Below are 11,688 nucleotides of genomic sequence, written 5' to 3'. Positions count from 1 at the left end.
TCAGTGAAACACAGGGCGGCGGATCTGCAAAAGTCCGTGTTTCTTGAGTTGAGGAGCAGCAGTTCATCCATCTTGTTTGCCAGGGAGCGGACATTCGCCAGGTGAATGGACGGGAGCGCACTGCGTAACCCCCGCTGTCTCAGTCTGACGAGCACGCCTGCTCGCTTGCCCCGGCGCCGGCGTCTCCGGCAAAGACCATAGAGAGCTGCGGCTCCACCAGCAAGAATCTCTGTGTAACTTAAAGGTTCAATGAAGACCGGTGTAAAAAGTTCGGCAGAGGACTGTCCAATGTTAACAAGTTCTTCTCTGGTAAAAGAAACCAGAGAAGCGGAGCATAAAGATACAAGAAAAGAGAAAAACGCAACAAGTACGAGAGAGCGCAGTACCAGGGCGACCGTCCGTGGCGCCATCTTGGATAAAATGATACACACTGCACCTTTAAATACTACACCCTTCACCTTTAAATACTACACACTGCACCTTTAAATACTAGGAAGTGCACCTTTCTATACTACACACTGCACCTTTAAATACTACACACTTTACCTTTAAAAACTACACGCTGTAATTATAATACTACACACTGCACCTTTAAATACTACACAGTGCACCTTTAAATACTACACAGTGCACCTTTAAATACTACACACTGCAACTTTTAAATACTACACACTGTACCTTTAAACACTGCACACTGCACCTTTAAATGATACACATTGCACCTTTACATACTAAACACTTCATCTTTAAATACTACACACTGCACCTTTAAATACTACACACTGCACCTTTTAATACCACACACTGCACCTTTAAATACCACACACTGTACCTTTAAATACTACACACTACCTTTAAATACTACACAATGCACCTTTAAATACTACACACTGCACCTTTAAACACCACACACTGTACCATTAAATACTACACACTGCACCTTTAAATAATACACACTGTAACTTTAAATACTACACACTGCACCTTTAAATAGTACACACTGTACCTTTAAATACTACACACATCACCTTTAAATACTAGACATTGCACCTTTCAATACTACACACTTCACCTTTAAATACTACACACTGTACCTTTAAATTCTGCACACTGCACCTTTAAATGATACACACTGCACCTTTAAATACTACACACTTCACCTTTAAATACTACACACAGCACCTTTAAATAGTAGACAGTGCACCTTTGAATACTACACACTGAACTGTTAAATACTACAAACTACACCTTTAATACTACACACTTCACCTTTATATAGTACACACTGCACCTTTAATTACTACACACTGCATTTTTAATTACTACACACTGCACCTTTAAATACCACACACTTCACCTTTATATAGTACACACTGCACCTTTAATTACTACACACTGCACTTTTAATTACTACACACTGCACCTTTAAATACCACACACAGTACCTTTAAATACTACACACTGTACCTTAAATACTACACACTACCTTTTAAATACTACACACTGCAAATTTAAATAGTACACACTGTACCTTAAATACTACACACAGTACCTTTAAATACTACACACTGCAAATTTAAATAGTACACACTGTACCTTAAATACTACACACTACCTTTAAATACTACACACTGCACCTTAAAACACTACACTGCACCTTAAATACTACACACTGCACCTTTAATTTCTACACAATGCACCTGTAAATAACACACACAGTACCTTTTTTTTTTTCGTTTTTTTTTTCGTTTTTTCTCTTGTCTGCATATATATTTCTGGTTTGTGTCATGTTTGTCACAAACTGTCAAATATTCATGCAATTTATTCTTGCAGCAAAAGAAAAGAAAGAAAACCTTTTTCTTCTGTGCTTGTGACTGTGTGCATGCGACCATCACCATCCCTCTTAGAACTCTGGCCTATCTTTTATTGACAGCTAATATCATGTTCTGTAAAAGAGGGCGTGCACACCTAGGTGGACCAAAAAAAATAAAAAAAATAAGAGAAAGTGAAAGAAAGATTACATAAGGATATACAAAGGGACAGGGAAAGAGAAGGAGAGAGAGACCTAACACACTTAGATGGAGAGGGACCATCTCACCATGACTCCAAAAACTCAGTGGGGTGATACCAATGATTAAGCAACCCTTAGTGTCCACAATCATTACTGAAGCTTGGGTCGCAGAGGGTTGCCGCCGTGCTGTGTTCTATTTGTGTAACAAGACCACCACTGGTGCAGATGAAACCACTTGGGTCAGATCAGCTGAGCGGTTCGGCCCGGCACCCGGGCCGCGAGAGCAGTCAGGCCGAAGGACCCAACGCACCGCGGGAGACCCAGGCCAGGGGACAAGCCAAGGACCCAGACCGGAAGCAAACAGGTACCGCCGGAGCACCCAGGGCGACCCCCAGGTCACCCAGTAGGAGGAAAGGGGGGCGAGGGGGGAGAGATCCCGCAGCCCCCCCAAGGGACACCCCCACAACACCGCCCCCACAGCCCCCCAAGATGGAGCCAAAGGAGCCACCAGGGCCGAGGGGGCCCAGCACCAGGAGCAGACAGCCAGGCAGATGGGCAGGACCAGGACCAGAGCCCGCCAACCGGATAAATATTCAGATATTGGTATTTTTGCCAACGATTTGAGTGATCATTGCGTTATAGCCACTGTCAGACGAGCTAAGCTCCCAAAATCAAAGCCACGTATTACTTTTAAACGCGATTATTAACGTTTCTGTGTGCAGGGTTTTCATCATGATTTATGGCACTTTGATTGGTCCAGGGTCTCACTTTTTAACGATGTAGAGCTGGCCTGGAAGTACTTCTATGATGCTTTTAATATTATCAGAAACAAACACGCCCCTCTTCGCAAGCTTAGAGTGAAGGGTAAAAACAATCCTTGGTTCTCCCCTGAGCTGTCCAGTCTCCTTCAAGCAAGGGATGACGCCTGGGCTAAGGCCAGAAATTCTAAATCCCAGGGTGATTGGCTGATTTTCAAGCAGCTCAGAAATCACTTTACTTCCCTTGTTAAAAAGGCTAAGTCTGATTTTTATATTGATAAAACTACTTATAACCTAAATGATCCCAAGAAGTTCTGGAAAGTAGTTAAATCTTCATTTGGGGATGAAATCACAGATGAATTGCCTGCTTGCATAGTAAAAGATGCACATATTCTAGCTGAAAAAACCAGCCATTCTTAATTATATTTAATGAACACTTTGTTTCATCAGGATCTCTATTTGAGTCCTCATATCCATCTGAGCAGGGGTTTAGCCCTCAATCACCATCTGCTATTGCCATGGCTCCAGGATTTGATCTGACTCCTTTTGATGTAGCCGAGGTCCATGGGGCTTTACAGCAACTGGATTCAGGTAAATCTGCAGGACCTGACAATCTCGAGCCTTTCTTTTTGAGGTCAGCTGCAGACTTTATAGCAGGACCTTTGTGTTATATTTTTAATCTTACTCTTTCTGAAAATGAGATTCCAAGAATATGGAAGTCTGCTTATGTTTTTCCCCTGCTGAAAAGTGCTGATCCCTCTGTAGTGTAGTGTGTAGAATTGAAATTACAGTGTGTAGTTTTTAAAGGTGCAGTGTGTAGTATTAAAATGTGAAGTGTGTAGTATTTAAAAGGTACAGTGTGTAGAATTGAAATTACAGCGTGTAGTATTTAAAGGTGCAGTGTGTAGTATTTAAATGTGAAGTGTGTAGTATTTAAAAGGTACAGTGTGTAGTACTTGAGGTACAGTGTGTAATTTTTAAAGGTGCAGTGTGTAGTATTTAAGGTCCAGTTTGTAGTACTTAAAGGTACTGTGTGGTACTTAAAATGTACAGTGTGTAGTATGTAAAGGTACAGTGTGTAGTACTTAAAGGTAATGTGTTTGGTACCTAAAATGTACAGTGTGTAGTATTTAAAGGTGCAGTGTGTAGTGTATAAAGGTACAGTGTGTAGTGTATAAAGGTGCACTGTCTAGTATTTACAGGTGCAGTGTGTAGTATTTAAAGGTATAGTGTGTAGTATTTAAAGGTGCAGTGTGTAGTATTTAAAGGTACAGTGTGTACTATTTAAAGGTGCAATGTGTAGTATTTCAAAGGTACAGTGTGTAGTATTTTAATGTGCAGTGTGTAGTATTTAAAAGGCACTGTGTGTAGTATTTAAGGTACAGTGTGTAGTTTTTAAAGGTGCAGTGTGTAGTATTTAAAAGGACAGTGTGTAGTATTTAAAGGCACAGTGTGTAGTATTTAAAAGGGCAGTGTGTAGTATTTAAAGGCACAGTGTGTAGTACTTAAAGGTGCAGTGTGTAGTATTTAAAGGTGCAGTGTGTAGTATTTAAAGGTACAGTGTGTACTATTTAAAGGTGCAGTGTGTAGTATTTAAAGGTGCAGTGTGTAGTATTTAAAGGTACAGTGTGTACTATTTAAAGGTGTAGTGTGTAGTATTTAAAAGGTACAGTGTGTAGTATTTAAAGGTACAGTGTGTAGTATGTAAAAGTACATTATGTAGTATTTAAAGGTACAGTGTGTAGTATTGAAATTACAGTGTGTACTATTTGAAGGTACTGTTTGTGGTATTTAAAGGTGCAGTGTGTAGTATTTAAAGGTGCAGTGTGTAGTATTAAAAGGTGCAGTGTGTAGTATTTAAAGGTGCAGTGTGTATTATTTTTAGTCTTTTAGTCTCATTTGCACAGATTTAGCAGCTGCAAAAGATTTTCAAATGGCAAACAGCTTCCGTCTCACCTTCCCAGGCTGTTTACGGCTCATGGTATTGAAATTGAAATGGTCACATCTTATAAATACTTAGGAATTCTTCTTGATGAGAATCTGTCTTTTAAACTACACATTGATAAACTTGTTACAAAGTTGAAGCTGAAATTGGGCTTCTTTTTTAGAAATAAATCCTGTTTCTCACTGAAAGTCAGAAAACGTCTAATCACCACAACTTCTTTACCCTTGTTGGACTATGGAGAGCTGCTTTTTATGAATGCTCCTGCTCAGTTTTTAAAGAAATTAGATACTGTGTATCACTGTGCTTTGCGTTTTATTACTGGTTGCAGCGATCATGTACATCACTGTTCCTTATACGCTGCCGCACACTGTCCGTCTTTGTCCGGTCGTAGTCTCTCTCACTGGCTGATCTTTATTTATAAATGTATTCTTGGACTTCTCCCTACTTATTTGTGTGTACACGTGTAGAAACCGCAGCCGATATGGCCCGTGCTCTCAGGACATTATACAGTTGCAGGTCCCGAGAGTCAGAACTGAACTGGGCAAAAAGGCTTTTAAATTTTCAGCCCCGTTTACTTGGAATGATGTGGAATTACCTGGTTAAAGAAAGAAAGAAAGAAAGAAAGAAAGAAAGAAAGAAAGAAAGAAAGAAAGAAAGAAAGAAACAGTCTGTCATATCAGCCTAGGTTCAGGTTCTTGCTCTGGTTACCATTTACTTTCAGAATCCTTTAAGGCTTTACATTGTCAGAGCCCTGCATACCTCAATGTTCAACCCCTCATTGTCCTAAAAGACTGTACTGTATGATAACTTGGTGTTTGTAAACCCTAGTACTAGTATATTATTTGTGTTTTGCAATAAGCCTTGCTTGCATAGAAAAGGGTCTGTTTTGCTCCAAATAAATGCACAGTGGATCGTTTAAATGTATGCAAACAGCACTGATGTAAAGAGACACTATACGCTCAGCAGAGCAGTTTATTGAGCATTTAACCCTTTGTGGGTGCTCTGTGAATTAGACATATACAGCTGAGGTCTTTTAGTCTCATTTGCACAGATTTAGCAGCTGCAAAAGATGATAAATAAATGACCCATAGTTGGTTGCTTTGTGCCATGTTTAACATCTACAGCTCTAAAATGCAACAGCTTTACTGTCACACTATGTTGCATAAGGAAATGTGTAAGCAAACAAGCTTTGGAGGAATCAATATCAGGAGACTTCCCTCTAAGACAATCAGCCTGTCAGTCTAATATTTGTCTAGCACCAGTTCATAACAACTGTTATATCAGGACACTTTCCATGAAGACATTTTTCAGAAAGAGCAGATCTAGACTGGACTCTTAAATAAAATAATCATTGTGCATCAAACCACTTTATTTGTTATACACTTTATTTAGACATCAAGAAAACTGGACTGGATTCAAAAATATGCATAAATATTTGATCTCAACGATTGAGTTGGACAATCAGAGCTTTAGAACAAAACAGGCTTTTACATATATTGAATATTTTGGACATTTTCAGGCCGTACATGACCGGGTTTAGGATCGGCTGACATGTAATAAGGTATAAGGACAAAAATATAGACAGCAGACTTGGTACTCCGCTCATATTCAGCCTGCTCCGAATCATCTCAATGCCAACTCCAAAAGAAAAGTTGAGCAGAGAGGCCAGGTGAGGTGTGCAGGTACTGACAGCTTTCTGTCTGGTCTGTTTGGAACCAGAGAAACACACTTTAAGAATCCTCATGTAAGTATATAAGATCCAAATCAGAGGAACATATAATCCGATTATGTGCATAACTAACCCGTAAATGTTATTTATTGTGGTGTCAGAGCAGGCCAGTTTAACTATGGAGTAGTTATGACAAAAAATATTGTCAATAATGTTCCCACACAGCTGCAGAGTAGAACTCAAGGACACTGTGCAAACAATATTAAGACAAGCAGCTAACCATGACAATGCAATAAGCACAGCAGCCTTTTTAAATGTCATAAGAGAGTTATATTGCAGAGGATAACAGATGGCAAGATATCTGTCATAAGAAATGACGGCTAAAATATAACGCTCCACATCCACATATGTGTACAAACAGAAGATCTGCAGGAAACACAAAGGAACAGAAACAGTGTGACTGTCAGAGAGAATCTGAACCAAGAGGAGAGGGAAGAACCATGTACTACCAAACAGCTCATTAACAAACAGACTGCATGGAAATATATACATAGGTTCATGTAAGCTCCTGTTCTTACAGATAACAACAATGAGCAACAGGTTGGCACACAGAATTAACGTGTAGATAAACATTACAATCATGAAAAACAAGTGTTTTAAAACCATGGTTTCAGAAAAGCCACCGAGCCTGAAATGAGAAAAATGTGTAAAATTGCTCATGATTGATCACGACCCATTACCTCATTAACCATAAGCAGAGAACCTGCAGCAGGACCAGGCTGTATGGAGACGTTACACAGACTCAAGATACTTACAGAGCTGGCTCACTTTAATATTGTAAACCCTGTACCTTTAACTCCAGTGGCATGGAGCTGTGCCCGTGCTTCCCCATGTTCACCTGTTTTCAGCTTCAGTAGAGCAGCTGCACATTAAGTGCAGGTGAGTTTACTTTGGATCACCTGATTTGGTTGTGATTAAATACCTTCTAAGACAGTCACATGACTGGCCACAGGTCTGGAACAGCTGAGGGATTCAAAGTGATGACAATAACTCAGAAAACTGAAGATTGACCCCAGGACCTTTGTGGAAAAATACTTCTAGGGCCAAATATGATCAAGTAATATTAAGATAGTGAAGCAGACATCTGAGGGAGTCTGGAAATATTTTATATTATTGTAGCAGAAGTACAGGAGGATTCTTTCTTAGAATCCACAAACAAGCACCTCTTCCTGGAATGACCAGGGACATGGTCAGATAAGGAACACAGACAGGAAACTGACCACTTGGGGTAAACAACTGGATAACCCCGAGATGGATCTGAAGCCATTGAAGTGATGGTTCAACCACTTAGTACGGTAATTAACTGCAAGGTAATCTCCCTGCCGACCAGAGATTGGGCGGTTCTCATGCTCTGGACTATGCTCTCTGTCCAGACCCCCTTTTTCCTTGTTACTTAATATTTTTTCAGATGAGTGGAAGTTCATGCCTCCTTCACCAAATGGAACCAGAGAAGATAAAGGTGTCACATTTAATTCCCCAAAAGTTTCTTTTAGCGGTGAAGACTCTCTCTTCAAGACCACAGGTCATATAATATGATATAATATAATGGAGGGGGAAGATTAACCTCCAACCCCTCCCCTGTCTTTGTCTCAACCTTGGGATGAAAGAGACATCTCTCTAAACGAACTATAATCATTCACCAAAAGATGTGAACAGATTGGGAATTAGTGCTGTGAAAGTTTATTTGAAATGTGTTAAAAAGTTATTTTTGATCTCTAAATTGCTGAGCCTAGGCACCCCGGAGTTAGATACCTCCATGCACATCTTCCTATAAACAAACACACACATGGGCAACACGCACCCCCCCCTCTCACCGAAATGCTCAAACCTTAAGTGTAAGCTCCTGTTCTTACAGATAACAACAATGAGCAACAGGTTGGCACACAGAATTAACGTGTAGATAAACATTACAATCATGAAAAACAAGTGTTCTAAAACCCTGGTTTCAGAAAAGCCACCGAGCGTGAAATGAGAAAAATGTGTAAAATTGATCATGATTGATCACGACCCATTACCTCATTAACCATAAGCAGGGGACCTGCAGCAGGACCAGACTGTATGGAGACGTTACACAGGCTCATTTATATTTTGAGCTCTCATTTGAAATGTTAGTTCCGATTGCTGGGACCGTCTGTGCCTCCCAGTGTTCAGCTTCTTTTGGGTTAACTAAAGCAGCAGAACAATGTTAGCGAGTGCAGATGAGTTTACTGCAGAGCTTGTGTGTTGTTGAGTAAATACCTTCTAAGATAGTCACATGACTGGCCACAGGTCTCACAGATTCAAAGTGATGACAATAACTCAGAAAACTGAAGATTGACCCCAGGACCTTTGTGGAAAAATACTTCAAGGGCCAAATATGAGTCAGGGATTAGATATGCATCCATCAACCTTTGACCCCTTATTACATTCAGGGTAGCAGGGGGGGGGGGGCACATACCCAGGGAGAACACACCCACTCCACACAGAGAGGCACCTGCCCGTCCAGGGATTAAATCCAGGAGCCTTCTTGCTGTGAGGCAACACCTCTATCAGGATTAGATATCAAACAGTGATAATGGGGTAGATTTTTCCAGATTGATCCGAGTTCTGCGTTATCTTAAAGTACCAGTTTATTTTCGTTATGTGTTCTTTGTATCAGAACATGCTAGGCCACAGACCATTGATGGACTCTGTTTCTATGACAACAAATCTGAGGAGTAGAGCTGTTAATTGATCACCACCTAGTGGTGAGATGGATCAGATGGCAAAGAAGGCAATCCTTCGGACCTGGTCACCCTAAAGATGCATTGAGGGTGAGCCGGGGGAACACCTTGTGGGGGCCCCAGTCTGCAGGTCTAGTGGCTCCTACGTAAGATTGTGGAGTAAGATTAATCTAAACATTGATTAAGCAAAACAAAAGGGGGGGGGATCCCACGTATGCACGTACCCAGGGAGAACATCAGGATTAGATATCAAACAGTGATAATGGGGGAGATTTTTCCAGATTGATCCGAGTTCTGCGTTATCTGAACGTACCAGTTGATATACGTTATACAGAGAGACAGAGAAAGAGGTTGGAGTAGGAGCTGAAGACATGCAGACTGGGGCCTCCACAAGGTGTTCCCCCGGCTCACCCTCAATGCATCTTTAGGGTGACCAGGTCTGAAGGATTGCCTTCTTTGCCACTTGATCCATCTCACCACTAGGTGGTGATCAATTAACAGCTCTGCTCCTGGACACTCAGATTCAGATTTGTTGTCATAGAAACAGAGTCCTCATCACCAATGTTTTAAGTAAGATTGGTCTAAACATTGATTAACCAAAACAATGCCCCCCCCCCCCCCCCCCCCCCCCGATCAGCGGTATATCTTTGTGTTCTTTCTCTCTTCACTTTGATAACAAGTGAAGATGGTAAGTTTGAAATGTGTTGAATGACCTCTCTGTGGTGTCTTTTCTGAAAGTACATGGAACGTGTGTGTTGATGCTTGAGCTGATATTAAGCTGAAACCTGGACACTGGACACTTTTTGCACCAAATGTAATATTTGAGTTTGGTTAAATTCTTCCTGTACACAGTTTTTCAGTGTTGAGAACTGAAACAATGATTGTAAGTAACTCTACTAAGGTTTCATTTTTCACACTTGCAGCTTACTCAGACACTGGGCTGTTAAAGTATATACATTTTATCATTATGATGTGCATCTATGTTTTGATGATTTCTGCAAATCTTTTGCTTGTTGTGGTAATCTTTATGAACAGAAGCTTACATAAACCTATGTACATATTTCTCTGCAGTCTGTTTGTGAATGAGCTGTTTGGTAGTACGGGGTTGTTTCCATTTCTCCTGGTTCAGATTCTCTCTGACATTCACACTGTTTCTGCTCCTTTTGGTTTCCTACAGATTTTCTGTTCTTACTCATACGTAACTGTTGAATTTACGAACTTAGCAGTAATATCCTATGACAGATATGTTGCTATATGTTATCCCCTTACAATATAATGTAAATATGACCTCTTTCAAGGTTACCATGCTCATTGCAGTGGTATGGTTACCTCCTTTTTTAGGGGTGTTTGTTACGACTGCTTTGACTGCCTCTTTACAGCTGTGTGGAAACATCATAAATAAAGTCTACTGTTACAACTACTCCATAATTAAACTGAGTTGCTATAACACCAAAACATACAATTATTATGAACTAATTGCTGCTACTTCAATAATTTGTGTTTCACTGTCCGTGACATTTTACACTTACATGAAGATTCTTCAAGTCTGTTATTCTGGTTCCAAACAGACCCGATAGAAAGCTGTCAGTACCTGCACACCTCACCTGGCCTCTCTGCTCGACTATTATTTTGGGGCTTTTTTTCTATTACTAGAAAACAGATTTAATATGAACAGTGTACCGTACATGTTGCAAATATTACTATCATTGTATTTTCTTATTTGCCAACCACTCCTAAACCCTTTAATTTATTAAATATTTTCTTCCGTTCTTTTGGAAAGATTAAAGGGGACATATCACGCTTTTTTCATCAATATATATTGGTCTAAGAGGTCCCCAAAACATGTCTTTAAAGTTTATGCTCAAAAAAACACTTTGAAATCAGATTTTGGCATGCCTGAAAAGTCCTCTTCTTCATTCCTCATCAGAACACTCTGTTTTCCCTCTGACCACGCCCCCTCCGGAAGTGGATGTGCCTCGGCTCTCCAGCACGTTGATCTAATGTTTACATGTTGGCTGAATATACACGGCTGCTCAGAGATCGCGTTACTTCAACCCTCTGAATCTGATCCTGACGGAGAGGCGCCTGTAGCAGGACCTTTCTGAAGGATTGGTCACAGATTTAGTGTTTCTTGTTGTTTTATTTGTCAGTATGTCGACGTGTGTGTTGAGCATCGTTGAACGCAGCAGTCTTGTTGCATGTAGAGCATAAGCAACGCTTGACTCGGTCTTGTTCTTTAGCCATTGGCATATTTATTGAGGCCAAAAGGTTTCATCATAAAATACTTTCATAGTAACGGAGCTGCAGGTGCCGTACCTGCTCTCCTCTTCATCAATACAACAACTGCGCATGGGACGTGATGACGTCACATCTGAACACGTTCAATATAACATTAAGCAGAACATTGCAGTACACTGAGCAAGGGCGCCATCTGGTGACAACATTTAACAGTGTGTCTTGGTACACAGCTACAGCTACAGCTACAGCTACAGCTACAGCTACAGCTACAGCTACAGCTACAGCTACAGCTACAGCTACGAACA

The 11,688-nt window shown here is 40.6% G+C and overlaps 1 pseudogene; it reads left to right on the top strand.

The window, feature by feature from the left end:
- Positions 1-10,022: 10,022 nt before the first annotated feature.
- On the top strand, positions 10,023-10,899 carry LOC117813901 (annotated as a pseudogene).
- The last annotated feature ends 789 nt before the right edge of the window (positions 10,900-11,688 follow it).

Source organism: Notolabrus celidotus, chromosome 6, assembly GCF_009762535.1.
Source record: "Notolabrus celidotus isolate fNotCel1 chromosome 6, fNotCel1.pri, whole genome shotgun sequence".
Classification (NCBI taxonomy): domain Eukaryota; kingdom Metazoa; phylum Chordata; class Actinopteri; order Labriformes; family Labridae; genus Notolabrus; species Notolabrus celidotus.
Note: the sequence above shows the minus strand (reverse complement) of the source record. Positions and strands in the feature narration are given on the sequence as shown.